At 49.3% G+C, this 15,798-nt stretch overlaps 1 pseudogene across 1 annotated transcript in view; it reads right to left on the minus strand.

Annotated features, from left to right (window-relative positions):
* Positions 1-15,798, minus strand: part of LOC146193820 (prestin-like) — a 170,623-nt pseudogene that overhangs the window by 1,406 nt on the left and 153,419 nt on the right. Inside the window, exons 16-18 of the transcript XR_014706868.1 lie at positions 12,357-12,423; positions 11,555-11,728; positions 713-767 (exon numbers count right to left, since the gene is read on the minus strand). The product of XR_014706868.1 is annotated as a prestin-like (transcript). The remainder of the gene's footprint in view (positions 1-712; positions 768-11,554; positions 11,729-12,356; positions 12,424-15,798) is intronic.

Raw genomic sequence — 15,798 nt, forward strand, 5'->3', positions numbered from 1 at the left:
AACTGGCAACCCACCATCCAGTAACAGCCAGCAGCACAACACAGGGACGTTAGACTTGTTCGCGGGATCAAATGTTCTATATTACGACGTGGCCTTATGTTTTTTGGCATTTGAAGCTAGAAAAAATACGGAAGTGCCCTGCCAGCTTCAGACGAATTAATATGTTTTATACAAGCAGCTACCACAAATAGCTATAATTTACTTTATAACTTACAGTAAACATGCCGAAAGTCCATCTAACGTTATTGTGCGAGCGGTGATAATTGCATAAGCATCCGGTCCTGCCTGTTTTCATTGTTGGTTACAGCGCAATCAGAAAAGAGCGACTAAAGGTGAACCCAGGGGCATTGCAACCGTTTCATCAGTTTGTATGCATAAGGCATAGAGTACTCGTATTATTCCAGTGAAGTTGTGGCACCACGCATGAATGGTCTGATATTTAAAGAAACCGCTCATTAAAAATTTCACTCGATGACATCGATGCTCCGCCCCTGTTATTGAAGGTACCTTGAATGTGTGTGTGTGTGGGGGGGGGGGATTATACAACAGAATTCTGCTCTTTCTCGCATTGATTGGTAAAGCTTGTGATGAGCGTACACATTTTGGGCCTAATTACCGCACAAGAAGATTGTCAACGAACTTTGTTGCCGAACTGCGTGCGACAAAATCCAGCAAATCGGAGTCCAGATGCGACTCGTGATCATGTACTTACTGGAGCACGCTGCGACAAGCAACTTGACACCAATGGAGTCGTATTCTTTCTTCAGCTGCAGTAAACAACAAACAGCAAACATTATTGTGCATGAAGTTGATTTTCACTTTACCTGATCTCCTTTCTACATAGACAGGTGCTAAACGCTCCAGACCTCCTACCAGGCCTCTGACGCCGGTGGTACATAGACGAAAACGAAAGCTCTGAGGAGAAAGTTGCATGTTTCACAACACTAAAATCAATCTGCCACTAACTTCTATAACAGCGAGAAGTGTAATATCCGAGATATTCACAAGTTCGCCGATATTAAACTTTTAGTCGCCTCGAAATCTAACGTATTTCTTGCTTACGCATACTGCAAATAATGAAAGAAAATCATCCTTTGCAATTAACATTGTGTTTTTCATAAACAGTCTTCATTACAGAGTCCCCCGTACTGCTCTTGTTCCGTACATCAAGCTTTCATATTCTTAATTTAAATATATGAAAACGATATTATTTCAGGGGCTGGAAGTCGTAGATCCTGGAGATATGCGGTTAGTGACCACTTATTCCATCAATTTTTGAGTTCTTTTAATGCAAGAAGTGATGCTATATCCCATTCTTCAACGACGTTTCGAAAGCCTCTCAACAAGTTTACGGCTTGTGGTCGCATATACGTGGATGTATGAGTATCGACAAAGGCTACTTTTCTTTTCAAGTTAGGTTTGATTTGGTTTTGTTTGTGGAGTTTAACGTCCCAAAGTGGCTTAGGCTATGAGAGACGCTGTAGTGAAGGGTTTCGGAAGTTTCGACCACCTGGGGTTCTTTAACGTGCACTGGCATCGCACAGCACACAGGAGCCTTGTTTTTCTCCTGCATCGAAAAGTGGCTGCCGATGCCGGGATTCGATCCCGCATCATTGGACCCAGTTACTGGGCGCCTTAACCACTGCACCACCACAGCGGGATTTTCGAGCAAGGGTCCAGCAAAAGAAATGCATATAACCTCTCAAATTGACGTCACAAATACAAGCATTGTAAGCCTGTTTGAAAGGAATAAGGCGTTCCTTTAGAAACATAAAAAAAGATAAAACTCAACGAGTGGCACCCATAAGGGACTATTACCCAGTACTTTCAATCTGTAGTCCACTTTTAATATGTGATCGAATGTGACATAAATATTGTCACCAACACACATAGCGAGCAGTACAACAGCCGAGCTGGCCCTTTTTTATCAAGCGAAGCTCGAGAGAGACGAGGATCACGCTTAGCCACGTGCCAAGACATTCGGCCGCTTGGTGGCGCCAGATGATGGTGAGCGGTGTGGCATTGCCCCCCTTCCAAGAGGCATCGACCCGATGTCGCAAGCGTAGGGAAATAATAGAAAGGCTGACCAAGTTATACGGGATAGTCTCTGGCTCTCGTTTGGACCCTAAAATGGTTTAACGATTGTAATATGGCTACATTCAGATTTCGGTAATATGGCTATTTCAGATTTCGGCTGCCGAGAGGAGCGGACAATGGTTTGTGGTAGCACCTCATAGTGCATCGCGCTGAGGCGGCGGAGCACCTCGTAAGGTCCAAAGTAACGCCGCAGAAGCTTTTCAGAGCGCCCTCGCAACCGTATTGGGCTCCATACACAGACTTGATCGCCGGGCGCGTAAGTCACCTCTCGGTGTTGCAGGTTGTAGCGCTGGGCGGCGTGCACTTGTTGGTGTCGAATTCGCTGTCGGGCAAGCTGGCGTGCAGCTTCTGCGTCACGAATAAATTGGTCAGCCCCCACGACAGTGGAGGGAGCAGAATCTGGAAGAAGCATGGCATCCAGCATAGTCAAGGGTTCGCGTCTATGAACCAAATGAAATGGAGTGAAGCGTGTTCTTTCCTGGAGTGCAGTGTTGTATGCGAACGTGATGTACGGCAGAATTCGGTCCCAGTTTCCATGATCGTCGTCTACATAAATAGAAATCATATTGGCAATTGTTTTGTTTAGCCGCTCAGTCAGTCCATTAGTTTGAGGATGATAGGCTGTTGTCTTGCGGTGGGTGGTGCCACTGAGTCGAAGTACCTCACTCGGGAGTGCCGACGTAAACGAGGTTCCTTTGTCAGTTGAAAGGACTGTTGGCGCACCATGACGGAGTACAATGTTGTGTACGAAGAAATGCGCAACTTCCTCTGCGGTACCACGAGGAATGGCCTTGGTCTCACAGTAGCGGCTGAGGTAGTCAGTGGCAACCGCTATATACCTGTTACCCATGGAGGACTTCGGAAATGGGCCCAGTAAGTCCATGCCGACCTGTTGAAATGGGAATTTAGGGGGATCGATAGGCTGCAGGAGCCCAGCTGGTTTAATGGGTGGTGTCTTCCGCCGCTGGCACTCACGGCAGGTACGGTGCACAATGGCAGCTAGCCTGGGCCAGTACTACTTTCGGCGTATACGTGCCAATGTGCGAGAAAACCCTAGATGGCCGGAAGAAAGGTCATCGTTGCACGCACGAAGAACTTCGTCATGTAGCGTTTAGGTACTACAAGCAGATAAGCAGTCTCTGTTGGACCGTAGTTCTTCTTGTAGAGCACACCATCGCGCAGGCAAAATGACGACAGTCCGCGCCTGAAGAGCTGAGGAGATGACACGGTTCCTTCAAGGTATTCAATGAGGGGCAAAGTTCAGAGTCAGCCCGCTGCTTTCGGGATAAGGTGGATGTCGCGATAACACCGAGGAAAGCGGCATCGTCGTCGGAGCCGTCCGCGTGGCAGGGAGTATGGGCGCGGGACAGACAGTCAGCATCACTGTGTTTCTTGCCGGACTTGTGTGCGATAGTAACGTCAAATTCTTGAACCGAAGGCTCCACAGAGCAAGCCGACCCGATTGATCTTTCAGGTTTGCCAGCCAACACAGAGTGATGGTCGCTCACGACACGAAACGGACGACCGTACAAGTACGGACGAAATTTCATGACTACTCACACAACAGCGAGGCACTCCTTTTCGGTAGTTGAATAATTGACTTCGGAACGGGACAAAGTGCGACTGGCGTAAGCAATCACACGTTCTGCACCGTCCTGCCACTGAACAAGGACCGCACCGAGGCCAAGGTTACTGGCATCCGTTTGCAGTTCCGTGTCGGCCTCTTCGTCGAAGTGGCCAAGTACAGGCGTACATAGGAGACGGGACTTGAGTTCCGTGAAAGCTTTTTAATTCCTGGTCGGGGCCCCAAAAGGACGGCTCGGCGTCTTTTGTCAGGCGGGTCAGAGGCTCAGCGGTCTTGGAGAAATTGTTAACAAAGCGACGATAGTACGCGCAGAGGTCGAGAAATGGACGCAAGCTTCGTTTATATGCTGGTTTGGGGAATGAAGCGACAGCGGCCGTCTTCTCTGGGTCTGGGCTAACACCTCGAGCGCTGACAATGTGGCCGAGAAATTTCAGCTCGTTAAAAGCAAAGTGGCATTTTTCGGGTTTTAGAGAGAGACTGGCAGAACGGATGGCCTCGAAGACAGCGCGCAAACGTTTCCGGTGCTCGTCGAACGTGTCCGAGAAACTCACAACGTCGTGGAGATATACGAGGCATGACTGCCACTTCAGACCAGAGAGTACAGTGTCCATGATTCGGTGAAATGTGGCAGGGGCCGAACACAGGCCACATGGGAGCACTTTAAACTCATACGTTCCGGCGTAATAAAAGCGGCCTTCTCACGGTCTCGCTCGTCAACCTCTATTTGCCAATATCCACTGGCGAGGTCAAGTGACGAAAAGTAAGTGGCATGGCGAAGGCGATCGAGGGAATCGTCTATGCGCGGCAGGGGGTACACATCCTTTTTCGGGACGTTGTTGAGGCATCTGTAATCCACGCAGAACCTCAAGGTTCCATCCTTCTTCGCGACGAGGACAACAGGCGAAGACCAGGGGTTCGTCGACGATTGGATAACGTCGTCCTGGAGCATTTCTGTTACTTGGCGGCGGATGGCATCCTGTTCTTTTGAAGACACCCGTTAAGGACGCTTACATAGTGGATGTTGGTCATCGGCAACTATTATTCCGTGCTTCGTTAGTAACGTCTGTCAGACCTTGGAGTTTGATGCAAAACAATCACGGAACGAATTGACAAGATTCTCAATGCAGCGTTACTGACTGGGCAGGAGGTGCGGGTTCACATCAGTCTGAATGGCTGTAGGCGTCGCATTGTCGAGGTCTGACGTGTTGGACAAAGCGTACTGGCCTGTACATTCCCAAAGTTTTTCAAAATAAGCGATCGTCGTGTTCGCCGTCAAATGTTGGGGTTCACATGTGAAGTTTGTCACTAACATTTCGGCTTGGCCACGGACAAACTTGTCGAGTTAGAAGCAGTGACATGTTAGCTTCAGCAATGCCACGCGTGCCGGTGCTGTGATCACATTCGACTGTGACGAACTTGCTCGCACGAGGAGGGATCGTTATGTAGTAATCACAGACGCACAACATCGTTTTCCGCAAGTCCATGTTGCTGTTCATGTTGCTATCAACGGCTCGCTTAGTTGAAAACGATACCATGAGCTGCTCCCGAAGGTCTATAACAGCACCATACTCTTGAAGAAAATCCATGCCGAGAATCAGATCTTTGCAGCACTCTTGTAATACGGCAAATGTGCCAGTGAAAGTAAAACAGCGGATCTCTATGCGGCAAGTGCACATGCCAATTGGCGTCATCACACGACCTCCGGCGGTACGCATCATTGGCCCAGACCAAGGTGTCAGACACTTACGGAGTGCCGTGGCTAGCTGGCTGCTCATGACGGAGAAATCGGCGCCGGTATCCACAAGTGCGGTCACATCACAACTGTCGGCGGTTACAAAAATTTAGCCGGAAACAATGCGTTTCCAGCACGTCGGTAAGTTCATCGGATCGGATCGTCGCCGCGAGGGCCGTCGCGTCAAATCGTCGGGTCATCATCATCATCATCATCAGCCTGACTATACCCACTGCAGGGCGAAGGCCTCTCCCATATTTCTCCACTTAACCCGGTTTTGTGCTAGCTGCATCCACTTGACCCCTGCGAACTTCTTCGGGTGGAGGCTGTTTAATCTGAGACGTAGCGGCGGCCTCACCCCCGGATGTCGCCGTGTTTAGTTTTCCCGGTGAGGGGACGTGCCTCTGAATTGCCAAGAGGAGGAGTACCGACTGGGCGAAGCAAAACGCCTCGGAGATGACGATCGCGACTGCCGTTGTGGTGACGTTGGGTGCATCTCTTTAGCAGCCAGGTACTCCTCAATCTCCTGTGGTCTTTCGCCATAGCGGGGTCGAGGCGCGTTTGGTGGAAATCCTCTCAAGCATATTCTCCGGTATGGGCAATTGCGAAGAATGTGACCAGGTTCGCCGCAGTGACAACAGAGCGGCCGTCGGTTGGGCGTGCGCCACAAGTGCGCCTTGCTGATAGCGGGACGCTGGTATTGCTGCGGCTCGGCGGAGCGCCGATCTTGTTGCTGCTCGACTGGGCGCATGTAGCGAGGCGGTGGTCCGACAACGGGGCGGAATGGATCTTGCTCGGGGGCAGGCCGATGTAGGACTTCACTATAAGTCATGATGCATGGCTCCGGTTGTGGTGATGGTGGTGGCTGCACCGCTCGCCGGATTTCATCACGGATGACGTCCCCGGTAGAATAATTCTTTGCAGAGGGAGCATTCAAGTGGAGGTTTTGGAGCAATTCGCGGACAATGCTCCTCACAAGCTCCCGTAATGCCTCGTCCCTGGCTACTGGCACAGACGCGCAGCAGGGTGTGGCCGCTACGCTTGCCTGACGGCCGTATTGGGTACTCCGTTCCTGCAAGGAACGTTCCATGCTGGTAACTTCTCTCGCGAAATCTGCGACAGTTCTTGGGGGGTCGCGAATAAGGCCAGCGAACAGCTGCTCCTTCACTCCGCGCATGAGGTGCCGTACCTTCGTTGCCTCGGGCATGGTAGGGTCGGCCCGATTGAAAAGCCGCGTCATGTCCTCGACAAACATGGCCACACTCTCATTTGACTGTCGAGACCTTGAACGAATTACAATCACTGCGTTCTCTTTGCGCGCACTCGAGCTGAATGTTGTGAGCAACTCACGGCGAAAGGCGTGGTTTCAGAACCACGTCTTGGCCGAGCTTGCAGCGCGAAGTACACATGCATTAGCTTCCGCTCGTGGTCCCATTGGTTAAATGCAGCCACACGGTCAAAACTGGCCAACCAGTCTTCCACATCCTCTAACCGGTCACCATGAAATGATGGCGGTTATCGCGGTGCGAGAAGGAAGAACGGTGGGGCGTTGCTGGAAGACTGACTTGTCTGGCTGCTCGTCGTGGATGTCATGGTTCGTAGCAGGGTGGACAGTGGTTCGAACTCAGGTTGTAGGCCTCGGAGGCGACGGCTGGCTTTATGGACAGGAGTGGCTTCAACGCGTTGATGACCAGCATCACTGACGTCTTCGGGGGCAACGTACATGGGATCTTATTCTGCACAATCCGCCAAATGTCACCAACACACTTAGGAAGCAGCACAACAACCGAGCTGGCCCTTTTTTAATCAAACGAAGCTCGAGAGAGACGAGGATGACGCTTAGCCACGTGCCAAGACATTCGGCCACTTGGTGGTGCCAGAAAATAGTCAGCGGTGTGGCAATATTAATAAGGGGCGTTCCCGAGCGGTAAGAGTCCGAGTTCAACATCAGGAGCATTTCCAAAACACCAGAGCGCACAAACACAACAGCATCAGCTTCAGTGTCGTCGTCGTTCGAATCCAGCATTCAAAACATTATCTTCGTCTTCCGACATCTAGGCTACTACCCACATTAACACCCCCCCCCCCGGGGGGGGAGCAAGCAACGTTCTGGTGCTTGCTGTACCGATGAGTGGAAATAGTAGGGTTTTAGGCGAGGGACGTGAACAGTTTGTGTAGGTGGTGCAGTGCTACCCGGCGTGATAGACAGGGGCGCGATCTTGTACGCCACGCCACTAAGCTGCTCCAAGAAGCTGTAGGGACCCACGTAACTGGGCATGAGTTTCTCGCACAGTCCCACATGGCGGACCAGGAGCCAAAAAAGGACGAGGGGGCCAAGCAGATAGCGTACATCGCGATGGTGATTGTCGCAGCGATGTGTTTGGGCTGTTTGGAAAGTCCTCAGGCGATCCAAGCAATGTTTCGGGCGGCGTTGGCTCGTGCTGTGGAATTGGAAGCATATCTGCTCGCATGGTCTTCAGCAGGCAGCAAACTGTCGAAAGGGAGCAAAGGGTCGTGCCCAAAGAGGAGATAAAAGGGTGAGTAGCCGGAGGTATCTAGACGGGACAAATTGTGTGCAAATGTGACGAATGACAAATTGACGTCCCAGTCACGAGGGTGGTCTGAAACGTACATGGACAGCATTTCCGCAAGTATCCGGTTAGGATACTCGGTAAGCCCATTCGTTTGGGGATGATAGGCTGTCGTAAATTTGTGGCGGGTTGAGCATGACCGGAGAAAGTCGTCAACAACTTCAGAAATGAAGCACGGGCCTCGATCCCTAAGTAGTTGAAGGGGAGGACCATGAAGCGGGATGACGTCGTGAAGAAGGAAATCAGCGGCATAGGAGGCACAGCTTGTGTAATCAGTGGCGACTGCAATCCATCTGTTACCGGAAGTATATGTCGGAATAGGCCCAAGGAGGTCGAGACCGACGCGGCAAAACGGGTCAGGAGAAACTTCTGTTGGTTGAAGGCGACCACTGGTTTGAAGCTGCAGCTTCTTCCGTCGCTGGCACAGGTCACAGGCTGCAACGTAGCGGCGAACAGAGCGATAAAGGCCAGGCAAGAAAAACTGGCGGCGTATGCTATCATGCGTACGTGACCCCTTCAGGTGCCCTGTTGTAGGGGCGTTATGAAGTTGGGCCACAACATTAGAGCGGAGATGAGTCGAGACAGCGAGAAAAAGGTCCGCGCCATCTAGGCGCATGTTGCATCTGAACAATGTATCGTCACGCAGCACGAACAGAAGGATCGGAGTCGTCGGTGCGCAGCTGGCCGATAATGGGTTGTAGGGAGCGGTCAAGACTGTTTGGCTCCGATGGGCAGAAAGCTAGTGATGGACAACATGTCGTCAGCAGTACAGCCGAGTAATTCAGGGGGAATTACGAAATGGCGGGACAAACAGCCAGCGTCTTGATGAAAACGGCCTAATTTGTAGGCAATATCAAATGTGTACTCCTACAAGCGCAAGGCCCAGCTGCCTAAGCGCCCATTAGGGTCCTTAAGTGACGATAACCAACACACGGCATGGTGGTTTCTCGCTACGCGAAATGGCTGCCTAAACAAAGAAGGGCGGCATTTAATTAATGCCCAAACAAGCGCGAGGCATTCCCGCTCAGTAAATTAATAGTTGCGCTCAGATCGAGTTAGCAGGCGACTGGCATAGACAATTACACGGAAAACGCCATTCTGCAACTGGGCAAGAATAGCGCCAATGCCATGGCCACTGGCGTCGGTTAGAAGTTCTATAGGTGCCGAAGGGTTGAGTGGGTCAGGACAGATGGAGCAATGAGGATCGAATTCTGGAATTTTGTTGTAGTGAAAAATTTGCCACAAGGCATAAGTTGAGAAAGGGGAATTCGTGCGGGCATCTGGCCCCACCACAGTCACGGCGGCCGAGGCGGGCGCTGGTTTGATTGTCTTTGACATCTGCCATTAAGCTTGGCTTTGGGGCCTTAGTCCACAACCTCTGCGAGCTTTGCCCAGAGTATAGCGGAAAAGTGGGAGGATGATAAACTGCGAGGTTGGGGTGAGCGGGGGCGCCGGGTCTGGGAGACGGTGAGCGGCTGGACATATGTAGAGCTGACGAGGTAAAGTCACGAGAGGGCATATCAGGGATAGAGTTTGGGTGTGGTCCATAGTCGACGCTGTGATCATGCATACTATAGCGAGGTCGAGGTGGCGGAACCCAACGGCTGCGGCAATCACGAGAAATGTGGCTGACACTTGAACAGTTGTAGCAGATTCGTCGGTCGTCCGAGGTTCGCCATTCTTCAGGGTTGCGGTAGCGGTAGCGGTATCACGTCGAAAAAAGCACGGTAGGATCCGCAGCACCTTCGACCGGAACGGTGGGTTGGAGAGAAGGCTGTGCAGACCACTGACAAGAGTTGAGGCTGACGTTCGCATTGAGGCCCATATTTGCAAATTCTTTGCGAACGAGAGCTTGGATCAATGCTACAGTAGCGTCCGCAGGCTGAGGGGTGAATTCAGCGGGGCTCATAGCCTCCCAATTCTCTACGAACGATCCTGATCACGTTTGCCGGGTGGGATGGCTGATGGATTTTGGGCAGATATACGCATGAAAACGTAGCAGCTGTATTTGGAAAGCGGTAAAAGCGAGGAGCAATGCGGCGGTGTTTAGCTTGCTCAAACCACCGACATACTTCGCGGATAGAGTCGACGGTCGTACAATCTTTGCAAAGCAGAAGGTTAAATGCGTCGTCAGCGATATGGCCCACCTTGTCAGCCTCTGACATGGCGCTGTCTACTTTACGGCACAGTGGAAGAACATCCTGAATGTATACGACAGGTATGACTCGGTGGTTGACTGCGCTCGACAAGCAAGATATTTTTTTTTTGCACTGAGCTTGCGTCCAATTGACTTTCTGAACAGGTCACTCAGTTTCTGTTTGAAAATATACCAGGATGTTATTGTATCTCGAACTACACTCGCGTTCTTCCCGCGAGGTAGAAAATCGCCTTGGCAAGCATAACAGCGGCGTCCACGCGGTTGTGCATGCTTTCCCGCTCATAAATGGAGAGCAGGTCTTCAACGTCCACTTCATTCGTGCCGCAAAAAGTGCCCGGTTCTCGAGGTTGTGCTATGACAACAGCCGGCGCTGGTGTCGCTGTCGATGGGGAAGCGTCGAGTGGCATACTTAATGAATCAAGCTGGCGGCCACTTCGGAGCCTCAGGTGGAGATCGTGAGAGTTTTACCTAGCATCTCCCCCAAAGTGTTACAGGGCGTTCCCGGGTGGTAGGAGTCCGAGTTCAAGGTAAGGAGCACCTCCGGAACACCAGAATATACAAACACAACAGCGTCAGCTTCAGTGTCATCGTCGCTCGAGTCCAGCGTCCAAGCCATCCTCTTCGTCTTCCGATATCTCGGCTACACACCCTAACAATATATGCCCCCGTCCAACAATAAAACGGGGCCTTTTCAGCCGTTCCACCAACCCCCGCAGTGAGCAGTGGCACCATTAGACAGGTGGAAGACAAGTCGCATGCGGATTGACGTGCACACTCGCTCCAGCAACGAAGTGAACTTTCCTTGCGCATCTCAAATGCAGCTGACAAGAGGTGTAGAACCATCATCCGCGTCCCACTACGGGAGATCTATTCTTACACGTACTTCTCACTGAATATCAAGAAGAGCATGACTCTTGTACAAGTCATTATTTTTGCCCACCTCAGTAGGAACACGGGAGCACCCCAGCTCAGATCTAAAGCGCATTCTATTTGGGACTGCGACCAACTAGCGTATATGTGCTGGTAGCAGTCGAACCCAAGCGCTTCCGTTGGGCGCGTTTCAAATAGTGCATAAAACAACTCATGGTGCGAGATGCCTCAATTTTTATTCTGCCACGGGATGATTTTGTTGTCGATGTCTAACCCCAACAATGAGTTTAAGCCCACTGATATCGCTCACAGCGAATGCCGAGCTGCAACAAGCTAACAGCTTTGACGTGTTAAAGTTGCACTCACAGAAAGGAGCGAGAGCTCTGTCATTAGTGATGCCTTCATTGCTTATCACTTCAAAACGCCAACTGCAGCAAAGTTCCCTTTCGCATAGTGGTGTAACATTGGCAAGACCACAGTCAACGAGCGACCATTAAAGTTACTCGGCATTTGTTCCTAACCTGCTTGAGCAAAGCGGTGCTGGTCCCGTCCATGAAGGACACGCGCGAGAAGTCCAGGATAATATGAGATGGTAGAGAGAGCTTCTCGCTGACAGCAGACTCAAGCGAGTAACCATCACCAACTGCGCGGCATTTGATGGAAGTCTCAGAGTGTTCATTAATTTGCGGCGTGCCCTGAAAAGCGAAAATAAGTGGATCAGTGAAGCTTGCTGCAGTACGCTAAAGTCGACGTATCACCAATGAGTTACACATATTTAATAGAATTACTGGATAGTTTGTGAATTTTGTATTATGTACAGGACCAGTTCAAACAAAGTTACGAAAATATTGAACAAGGGACCTCACAAAAAAGAAAAGCTAAAACGATACATGGATCAAAGCATCGAACATATGCGTAAACAAATCGTGTCTACGCAAAATAAGAAGGGTCAGGTCCCTTTAATTTCACTCTGCAGACAAGCCTTCCAAACGAAATATTCCGCCAATTTCCCTCCTCTATGAGCTCAGAGGGCAATACTAACTATCGCTGAAATCAACAAAAGGCTACAGCGCGACAGAGAACCTGTTATTTCAATTTAAAGGTCTTCTGATCTGGCCTTCCCGATCGCTTACGTCGAGCCAGCGTTGAAGCATTTCAGGAACCTGGCCTTAATCTTAGCCTCGTGTTTATTCTGAACTTTTAAATTTAGAAACACGGCCTTTTATTCTGCTTTCTTTCTTTTACTATAATTGGCTGCACCACACGTTTAAAGGTAAACAATTCTGATTGCTCTGTAGAACAACAAGCTGGAAATATACACACCTTGAACGCATTGCCTAGCCCGTGCAAGGACATCTTGCCAGCTTGTTTTCGGAGTTTTATCACATCCCTGCGCGACATGAGTGAAAGAACGTATATATATCAAAGTGTTTGATGCGCCAAATTATGCGTTAGCGTTACCCTTGTTCTCCAGGATGGAGCAGCCGCTACTTCTGACGGCTTTTCACAGTGCCATCTGTTGGAAGGATCAGATCTAGCAATAACAGCGTGAAACGACGTGTCTTCTCCACACTCTCTTCTAGCCGCCATCAGTTACCTCCCATCCTATTTTTGTCTCTCGTAATGTGAAGAAGAGATATCACTCTCTCTACCTTTTCTGCCCGTTGCCAGTTCCTCTTCGTATTCCTTCTCTCTTTCCCAATCGTTACATCTATACTTTGAATATAAAGAGGGCCATTGCCTCTCCTTCTTACCATCTACCAACCGTTCATCCCCTGGCCAAGATCCTTGGAGGGTGGATCGAGAGTGTCTCTTCGAGCCACCATCAGCGAATACTACACTACTGCTCGCTTAGACCGCAAGCTCTACCCCTACCCTCATCCTAATCTTTCCGTTCAGGAGGCTCATATCCTTCGACAAATACAGTTGAACACACTCATAACCCCTGCACGGCGCTATATCTCTACAAATTCCGTCGCGATCCATCATGCTCCAACTGCCCTTCCCCTTATGCCAACCTTTCACACTGCCTATTTTCATGCCCGGTTGCATTGCAATCGGGATTCTTTCCCACCTCCTTCCATACTATCTGGACCTGGGTGGACTGGCTTAGTGCTGTGGGTGAAGAAGAACAGCGCCTGCTCGTCCAGCAGGCCATCGATGTATTAGGCGCCTCAGTGTTGCGCCTCGATAAAGTCTTGTACTACTACTACCAACCGACGCTTCATGCAGGCGAACAGACGACAAATTTTCAGACATAGGACAATAAATGTGACCTTGCTCTAGGGATGAGTCTGGTTCTGATTCTTAGCTAAGTATTCGCGTCTTAAAGTGACTAAGACCATGAGAGCCGCCGTAGTGCAGAGCATTGTAAACTTCTATTTCCTGAGTTCTTTAACGTGCACTGAATCGCACTGTAGACGGGCACATTGCTTTCCGTGTTGCCGCTGCGACCGCGTTTTGTTTCCGCTTCGTTGGGTTCAGCATTCTAGCGCTCTAACCGCCGAGGGTGGTTTACAAGCAGGGCCGAGTAATTGTCATTTCGCAATCCTGCCTCATTGAAAATAAGCTAGAAAATTTGCCGGTCGCGATGGTTTCGAAATTAATTCATAAAGCGGCGCCTTTTTGTATTTATTCATCATTAAAGGTTTTTAAATCGAATGGGCGAAATTCTCATATTCTATTTCGATATTTTTATTTCTAATACTTCTGATTTCCAATTTTATGTATAAGAGAAAAGCTAGAACAATTGATTTGTTCCATTTTTCGGGGCCACTCTGTTCACGGAGCAAATAAACACGCCTGTTAGTCTCATCGGGAGTGGTTGGAATGTAACTTTTAAATCTGAGGCCTCTAAGATGCTATTATTTTTCTCCGATTTTTTAATCTCGCAGTCCGCCTGTCCGTCTACTGATTTCATCGGTAACGAGTGTATGTGACAGTCGAATTAGAGACAATGTAGGATGGGGTTGGACTTCGAAAGAAATCATTACAATGGCCCTACCGTGCGATCTCCGTGTAACGCTTCGCGCTTGAAATGTATTTGTTAGTCAGACGAACCCTGTGATGCTTTTTAACAATATCGCGTACTTACAAGAGCCCTTCTAGTCCGACCGAATGATCTCTTTACATACATAAACTTAGTGTCTGAAAACAACTGCGCTCTCGCGTTCAGACAATTTTAGTGGAGCGTGGTAACCTCCACTCCCCACGCTCTTGCTGCACTGCTGGCAGCGGGAAACCTACGTTGTCACCCTTAGCGGCCATTCAGTCTCATTAGCAGGCAAACAACCATGCACTAGACTCCCTAGGCTATAGTTTACACCACAAAACCGAGTTGGTTATAAGCGCGCCGATTCTCCTTGGACTAATTCACTAGGTCGGAGCAGCGGGGCAGCAGTCTTGTGAAAATCAACAGTAGGCCTATGATGGAGAGTGGGTCCTCAATTGTGTGTCGTCTCTGGTCATGTCTTCAAACAACGCATAGGAGTGAGCGAAAATAGAACTAAAGGGCGACTATGCCAGAGATGTTGTTCTCGCTTTCTCGTCACCGTGGTGAGGTGAAGGGAATGGGCGTTTATTCTAATGGTATCAGGAGCGACCAGCGTTAGATGGTTAGAGAAATTAGTTGTAGAATAATGACAGTTGGCCACGACTTTACTGATGGTTGCTCTGGTTACTATGACACGTTTATGGGTATATCTGATGATAGTACTTGCTACTAGTTCGGCCAAAACGTTTATAGGCTCTGTAATAACACCGGTTCTTGTATCCTTACTATTTCTGCTTTGTGCTAATTAAAAGGAGTACAGCTTTTGTGAAACGTGTGGATCCCAGGGGGTCTGCTTCTGAGCCGTGTAGTGGCGCTGATTAAGCAATAGTGGAACTCCTTTATATAGGAGAGGGTACGGCGAAAAAAATCTTCTTACCATCAAGAGATTTGGGACACTGGAAATGCATTACAAGCTGCACGAAGTGGTTAAGGAGAAGACTTCCTGAGCTGTACATTTTTGATAAACACTGTACGTGTCTGCTAATGGACGTAACCTCTTTTACACTGTGCTGCCTTCAGTCTCTTTTCACGCATATTAATATCGACTGCTTTGGAGTTACTTCAAGAACGAATTGCTCTGATCAACTGTGAAGACATCGACTTTGAACTGCTCGTCCTTCATGATGTCGACCATTAAAACGTCAGCAAAGACGATTGCCAAAGTGTCCTCTAAAGTGGGAAAGGAGGACTTCAGAAGTTCCAGGATGTTCTCCCAAAAGGTTTTTTTGCGGCGTTTTGTTGCGACCATGCCACCAGTGACGACGGAGATATCAAGACGCACAGGGAGGAATACGGAGTCATCACCTATTAGCAGGTCAGCATCATCATGAATTCTATTCTTTGAAGTAACAGCGCGAAGCCCCTCAGCAGAACGCGAGGGAGGACATATGGACGCCTGTTGTAAGGAGTCAACTCCGGCATATAACGTTTATGGCCAATGCAATGAAGATGCTGGAAAGAAATACCGGCCGGAATACTATCGGATTTCGAATGATTTGTTGACAACGCTGAAACATTATCGAAATCAGTGTTCCCGTGTAGGAAGCTTGGAATTGTCATTTTTGACGGTCTACAAATTTATTGGATATAAATTTCACTGAACGCTAATAAAAATTTAATTATTGACATTTTACTCTATGACGCATGTAATAATTAAAAAAAACGTTCATTGGGATGGAATAATTCAAGAGACATCAATAATAATGCCTTCAT

This window comes from Amblyomma maculatum, chromosome 4 (genome assembly GCF_055883805.1).
Source record: "Amblyomma maculatum isolate TAMU_Amacu chromosome 4, ASM5588380v1, whole genome shotgun sequence".
NCBI classification, from domain to species: domain Eukaryota; kingdom Metazoa; phylum Arthropoda; class Arachnida; order Ixodida; family Ixodidae; genus Amblyomma; species Amblyomma maculatum.